Genomic DNA, 7574 nt, shown 5'->3' with positions numbered 1-7574 from the left:
GGGGGCGCCAGCTGTGGGGGCGGAGATTTGAAAGAACAAAATCAACGAGCGCGGGGAGACCTCTAGTGGTGCCCCCGGTAGTCAGGGAATTCGGGGCGGGGGGCTCGTGGACACCGCAGAGCAAGCAGGAGTGGCCCGTCGGGCAGGACTGGGGGGGCCCNNAACCCCGGCGTAGGGCTGACTGATGTATTCCGGCGGGTCTGCGTTTAAACACCGGAGAACGTTAAGCGTTTACTAGTGAAGCAAAGGAAACTGAAGCCCCCCATTTCCGACCCTCCCCCTTGAGTCTCTGGAAGGTTTACTGGAGACCGAGCGCGGCCGAATGTTTGCAGTCAGGTGACAGGTAAGGAGAAATCGATGATGTCACCTGACCTCCCACACTGGGGCTCTGGGCCTTTCAGACCTTCAGTCCAGGGCTTTCGGGTTACCTTGGCTACACCTCTGCCTTCATGGATACTAAGAGTTTCCGTGTTCAGGGTAGCTCAGCAAGCACTGCCTCCTTTGAGAAATCCTTGCCTTGGCCTTGCTCAGCAGTTGGGGTCTCTACTCCGTCGTGTTTGGTGATTGGTGTGGACTGCGCCCTCTGTGCACCAACGGAAAATGAGGGGACAATCAGTGGGCATGTTTCTGCGCCTCAGACTTCCCACAAGAGCAACTGAAAACACAAAAGGAAAGTTAACAAACGCTGTGCCGGGGCCTGCCTGCCTTCTCTTTGATCTTCCTTTTTCTCCCCGTGCCTTGGTGATCCGTGCGATGAACAAGGGGCATGAGCTTCTTCGTGGGGCGATGGCTCCCCTTTTCCGCTCCTTTCCAGAGACCCCGAGTGAGCATGGTCTTTCCTTCTGCTCACTCCTTGTGCTGATGCTGCTTGGACCTGTACAGCTTGAAGGGGAAAGAGGAAAGCTGTGTGGAAGGAATCCAGGAACACACCCCGCCTCTCCTGTGTGGGACCCCGAGCTGGGCACCTGGATACACCCCACACTCCAGTAAATCCTCTACAACGGACGACTGCCCTGCTTCCTGGGTTGTCCTAGGATCACACAGCTGGGAGAACAGGGTTTATCAGATTTTTCACTAGTTCACAAAATCTTAGCCCAAATCTTTTTTGCGCCTCTGCTGTGAGAAGGATTTCTGAATGGTAGACCAAAGATCCCGCCAGTCTCGCTTACTCCAAGGTCGGCTCGAACACCAGCTCCGATTCTTCTCCAAGGAGAGGAATATGCACCTCTGTCTCCAATTTCCTTTTCTTTCAACTTCTGTTGGGACTTCTAGGCAAGGAAGACCCTGTTAAAATTAAATACAAAATAGAGACCAGGNAGGAGGGCACTTGTGGGGACGAGCACTGGGTGTTATATGGAAACCAATTTGACAATAAACTATTTGTAAAAAAAAGAAAATGCAAAAAACAAAAACAAAAACAAAATAGACAGACAGAACAATGTAAGCGATGTAAGCCAAACTAAATGCAACTTATCTCATGAACAGGAGTGAAACATGGGTCGCTTGTAAATGCCTCTGACAATCCTGAAAGAAACAAGTCACCTTCTTAAAAATGGTATAAGGTAATCATTTTCAACCAATCCCCTCCCATGTGGAAATCGCCGCTGTAATACCCAGTCGCTGTAAAAATTAAACAGCTTCCTCAGAGCACGTGGATGCCTCAGTGGGCTGAGTGTCTGACTTCAGCTTAGGTTATGGTCTCATGGTGGTGAGTTTGAGCCCCGCATTGGGCTTTCTGCCAGCAGCCCAGAGCCTGGAGCTGCTTCAGATTCTGTGTGTCTGTCTCTGATCTCTCCTGATTGAGCTCTGCCTCTCTTTCTCAAGAATAAACAACATTAAGAAAAACTAAAAGAACTGCCTCATTTTCACATTATGAGCCATCCTGTAATGCCAAGCCCTGAGCTTCATATCAGTTTTAAGTTTGAAAGCTCCCAGTTCATGCACTACTATGGTATTCACAGTAAACTCTTACTAAATACTATTTTATTGATTTGGTGGTTTTAATTTGGCTATTTCTGGTTTTTGATAACCAATCAGATACGGCAGAGGGATAGAGAGAAGATTAGCAGTGTGTCACCTCAGGGAAATGACATCCAGGTGGGAGAGACGGCAGACGTGGAATAATAACCGTGGAGAGAGACGGAGCATGGTAAGGTGAGGGATATGAGCAGTGATCTCAAAATGTAGGCCACCGCGGGGGAGATAAGACAGAAGACAGAATTTATCACAAAACTTGGTCATAAGTGGAGAACAGTGTGCTTCCCAGTCACTGCTCTAGTGATCCGTGGTGTAGACCCAGTTAATGTATGCTTCAGCTCTAGCTCAGGAGACCTTGTACAAAGAAGAAGGAAGAGAAAAGGAAGAAAAAGCTACAATTTATCACAGAGCCTTGTTTGGACAGATTGTCGCCTAAATGAGGAAAGCACAAAGAGGTAATATGTGAGCTGGGGCACTAGGTGTTATAAAGCCTTTGCAAAGATCTAAGACCTTGCGAAACCTCCATAGGACTAAACAAGTCCTCAGCTTCGTCACATAGGACACATAGCCCCGAGTTTGTGTGACGGCCAATTCCCATAGGAGCTGTGGAGGAAGCCCTGAGACACCCTTGAGAACCATCAGTGGTTTCCATGACTTTGAAGTCTCCATGGGTGATTCTGGTAATCAGCCAGTTTGGGAGCCACTAGCACCCAGAAATCGGATCGGGTTAATTTACTGGGAAAATGTCATCCTCCAAAAGGAGATGAATCTACAGGTGGCCACTGAATTCTCTGAATTCCTCCCCATCCTCTGAACACAAAAAACAAAACAAAACAAAAAAAAGGGCAATGTCCCCTTTCTCCTAGAGAAAGAGAAAGTGATGACGACGCTTGTCCCACAGGAAGATGTGACTTGTAGTCCAGAGCTGTCATGGCTGCTCTTTCTGCTGCTGGAGAAATGGTGCGAGCCTGCGGGCTGGTGTGGGGCCCCCGCACGGAAGCCTCCGCTGCAGGGGCTCCGACAAGAAGCAAGGAGGCCAGCTTTGCTGAACCCCTGTCTGCCTCGTGCTGGGAGGGTGTCGGGCGCTCCATCCGGGCTTGAACATCCCAGGTATAAGTGGGAGAAAACTCAGTGTGGAAACCTGGGACAAAGAAAAAGTACAGGACAAAAGTCCACTTGTCTAGTTGTCCGTGACTTCCTTGCCAATGAGGTGATTTGGCTCAGCTGGTGAAGGCTTAGTCTTCTAATGCGAGATTTCGGGATTTTAGGCTCTGTTCAAACCAGTCTTTCCTTTAACCTATACATTTAGTCTTAGAAGAGGCTAATTGAAACCTGGCTTTCTCTTAGGAAACTCACTACGGTGTTTACAGTGTGTGCACCTCTGTCTATACATCCTCCCCTTTTCTCAACTGGCTTCTAAAGTCAAGACTTTGAGGGGGGAAAGCCAGAATTGCAACAGAATGAGAAAAACATTGCTCTGATGTAGGCAACCCGGTGATTTGTGTACTCTACCCTCTTTAGAGACAAGGTTTAGATGGGCAAACAAAAGTGTGGATGTAGGCATGAAAATGGAAAGATGGATTTGAGAACCAGGAAAGATGTAGACAGACACAGGATTTGCAGCCATGTTGAATTTGGGGAGTGAGAAATTCACTTAAAAGACCTTTAGGTAGCTTGACCAGACTTACAGTAAAACCTTGGTTTGTGAGCATAATTCGTTCCAGAAACATGCTTGTAATCCAAAGCACTTGTATATCAAAGCGAATTTTCCCATAAGAAATCATGGAAACTCAGATGAATTGTTCCACAACCCAAAAATATTCATATAAAAATGATTACAATACTGTAATATAATAGAAAATAATAAAGAAAAACAAACTGACCTACCCTTATCTTTGAAAACCTTCATGGCTGGTATGAGGGAGACAGGAGAGAGGAGGGTTACTGTGTAGGACAACTTTCACTATCACTAACGGATGCTGACTACAGTGCAGTATTAATAAGTTCTTGTTATGCACTGTATTTAATGTAACCGGCAATAAGGCAGCAGAGGAAAGGGTCTAGATCTGCAGGCAGCCTGCCCTAGAATGAAGCAAAGCACTCCCAAGCTTACTCTTGTATGAAAAAGCAAAAGACTTGTCCATAGGTGCTTTGAAGAGACAAAAATACACCAGTTCCTGTTGTGGGCACCTTCCAATGTTAGGAAAAATAACTGATTTCTGCCAAACACCATGGCCTGAGACGGAGCATCCACAATCCCGCAGAGGTACAGAAAGAAGAACCATTGGTTTAGTTGTGATCACGTGACATTCAGTATCACGTACGCCTCGTATTGCAAGGCATAGTTCGTTTATCAAGTTAAACTTATTACAAACGTTTGCTCGTCTTGCGGAACACACGCAGAACGAGTTACTCGCAATCCAAGGTTTTACTCTATATTGAGCTGTAAGTACAGAGGGATAAACAGGATTTCATGTACATTTTTGTTGTTTTTAGGTTAATTAGTTTTTGCATTAGGGGCAAGAAACAGAAAATTTCTGCCACCATTATGTGGCTTTAGGCTTTGTGTTAGCAATGAGAAACTTGGGCATGAATTAACAAAGTAGCTTAATGGATAAAAAATCTAATTCCAACTAGAAAATTAAAAGCTCGCAATCGAAATTGGATCAATATACCCTTATCTTATGATATCAATAGATAATTTTGAGCCCTTCTTACTCCCTAGTCTCCAAGGACCCTCCTGTTCATGGCCTCATAAATATGTAAAACTTAGGGTAAGAGAGATCTAGGGTTCCTGACTCAGAGACTAGAGCCTTCTGAAACCTCTATAAATTGTTACTTAGATGTAATAGGCTCTACAATGAAAAAGAAGTGTCACGCTTCCTGCCAGTAATGCCCACCTAAATCACTAATTCTGGTGACCAGACTCAGGGTAGAGATGTCTGATCCCAGCGATAAAGATTGCTATGAAGTTTGTATCGATTAAAACAGTAACAGCAAGGACTGACAGGAAGTCCAGAAGCAGCTGGTGTGTTCTCTTTCCATGGGCTTTTTTCTTTTTTCTCTCTCATTTCCTTTGTTTCCTTCTAGTACTCGTGTCTGCCGAGGATTGGTCTTCACAGCCAACTGCCCCACCCCCAGTACATATTCCCTTCCCATCAACAAGCACTCCAGCTGGCCACGTGAGGCGCATCTTCACTGCTGAAAATTCAGGCACATTAGGAGTGTTCCCTAGATCAGATTATTACAATTTTTGTTGACTTTTTAGTCATAGTGCATAAGGTTATTGAAAGGTACCCCCGGTAAACTCCTTGAGTTCTACACATATTCCTCTGTAACCCCCTTGTACTGTAACGCAATGTCCCTTCTCTCCAGTGCATCTGAAACAGCGGGGTTTGTGCAGTAGGTCCTGAGTGGTCAGCTTAGACCTGGGCGCACCTGCAGGTAACAGTGGCTTCCGGATGCTGGACGTCACACGGTGCCCCTCAGATGGAGGTGTAGCTCAGTGGTGGAGTGCGTGCTGAGCATGCGTGAGGCCCCGGGCTTGATCCCTAGCACCTCCGTGTGGCTTTCCTCTAGGTTCACTTCTAAACAAACTCCATGGGTCTGACTCCTTCAACTTGGTTGCTTCTGCAGCACAGATGTCACTCCAGTAAAACAACAATGTTTTCTCCCCCTGCCGCCCGGCACAGTGCGGGGTGTGGGAGGGTAGAGAGGAGCAGGGGATAGAGGGGAAAGTGAAAGTGTTCTTCTTCTCTATGTATTTACAAGAGAACAATGAGACAGAGAAGAAACTTAGCAGAACTTGTCCCAGGATCCTTATTCTTTTCTGTCTTTCCTTTGCTCTTTTTCTTTCCTTTTCACAGCTGATAATTTAATACTAAGTCATTTTAATTTTCAGGGGCTTGGCTCCTCCAAATTGACTGCTTCTACACACAGTGGTATCACTACCTGCCACACTAGGGAAAGAGCACGTGGCTATTGCCCGCGGAGTTCATTTAAAAGCGAACCCACAGGGAAGCCACATGGAGGTGCTGGGGATTGAACCCGGGACCTCGTGCATGCTAAGCACGCGCTCTACCCCTGAGCTACACCCCCCCCTCCCCCCGGTGAGGTCCCGGGATGTCCACATTGTGGGCCACTCTTATCTGCAGGTGCAAGCCTGAAGCTGACTGCTCAGGACCTGCTGCCCGGAATCCTGCTGTTTCGGCCGCACTGGAGAGGAGAGACGTTGCGTTCCAACCTGCAACGGCCTTAACACAACTACCCTCACAACCGTCGGACCCCCAAAGGACCGCTGGCGGCCGACTTCCTGAGCGACAGTTCCTACCCATCACCAAGGAGAGTTCCAGGATGGAACATTCTCCTCTTGGTTCTTCAATTTCCTTCCCTCCGATCTGCGGAGCTCTCAGAAAAAGGTGGTGCAGGGGGTATGCAAAAACCGGCACGTGTATAGGATCAAGCGCTTAAAAAAAAGGATAAAAGGAGACTGGCGAGAGCAGCTCGGGAAATTCAGGTCCAGGTTGGGAGATGAGCTGGAATAACGACTTCACAATATTGGTGTGAAATGAGGAACAAAAATGTGTCATCGATTCTTTCCTAAATTGCTGTGACAAACACTTGTGTCTAGGGAGGTGGGGTCCTCACTCTGTCTAGACGCTGCATCTCGTTCTGAGAGCCAGAAGGGCAGAGGACCGAACTAGAAAACACACGTCTGGGGACATAGAGCCTCTTTCAGAAAAAAATGTTCTCAAGAGGAACTTGAAGGAAGGAAAGAAATGAACTTGTTCTTTATAAGCCCATTCGTAGCACAACATACCCAAACTCATAGTGAAGTTGTTCAAGCCCAAAGCGTAGGTGGGTCTTTGCTCTGAATCCAGTGCCACTTCTACCAAAGACACATGAGGATCCGTGATTCCACACATAGTATCACACACACCATTGTATGTGGTTCCACACGCAGTAATGCACACACCGTTGTCAAGAAGATTTTCTCTTCTCTCTCTTACCAGTATAGACAGTTTTTCTTATTTATCCATTAGATTTTATACCTTTATTGTTCATTTTTTGTTTTAAGACTCCGTGCTTCCAAGATTTCTCTAGTGGGCCTGTGTCCATTTGAGCCTACCATCATCTTTTGAGCACTTTCTTACATTCTGGCACAGAGAGATGGTCTAGGGTCCTCTCGTTATTTCCCTGCCCCAGCCCTGGGGTAACAGCAAATTCTTCCAGCAGGCTTGGTTCCTGCTAGTCAGGATCTGTATCAAGATAGAGCCAAATTGTGAAAAAAGCCCAAATGTCCATAGCCTGATGAATGGATAAAGACACACATAATGATGGTATAGATACATATAACTAAGTCAGAGAAAGACAAATATTAAATGATTTCACTTGCGGAATTTAAGAAATACAAGACGAACATAGGGGAAAGGAAGGAAAAATAAGATACAACAGAGAGAGACAAACCATAGAGACTCTTAAAGACAGAAAACAAAGGGTTTTCCTTGAGGGTTACTGGAGGTGTGTTGGGTGGGGGATGGGCTAGATGGGGGATGGGCATGAAGGAGGGCACTCGTTGGAACGAGCACTGGGTGTTA

At 46.5% G+C, this 7574-nt stretch overlaps 1 non-coding gene across 1 annotated transcript; it reads right to left on the bottom strand.

Annotated features, from left to right (window-relative positions):
• Positions 1–6003: 6003 nt before the first annotated feature.
• TRNAA-AGC (transfer RNA alanine (anticodon AGC)) lies at positions 6004–6075 on the bottom strand. The gene has a single exon. It is a non-coding gene; the product is annotated as a tRNA-Ala (tRNA).
• Between the last annotated feature and the right edge of the window lie 1499 nt (positions 6076–7574).

Source organism: Crocuta crocuta, unplaced genomic scaffold (assembly GCF_008692635.1).
Source record: "Crocuta crocuta isolate KB4526 unplaced genomic scaffold, BGI_CrCroc_1.0 scaffold336, whole genome shotgun sequence".
Lineage (NCBI taxonomy): Eukaryota > Metazoa > Chordata > Mammalia > Carnivora > Hyaenidae > Crocuta > Crocuta crocuta.
This window is presented reverse-complemented; position numbering and strand designations above follow the sequence as displayed.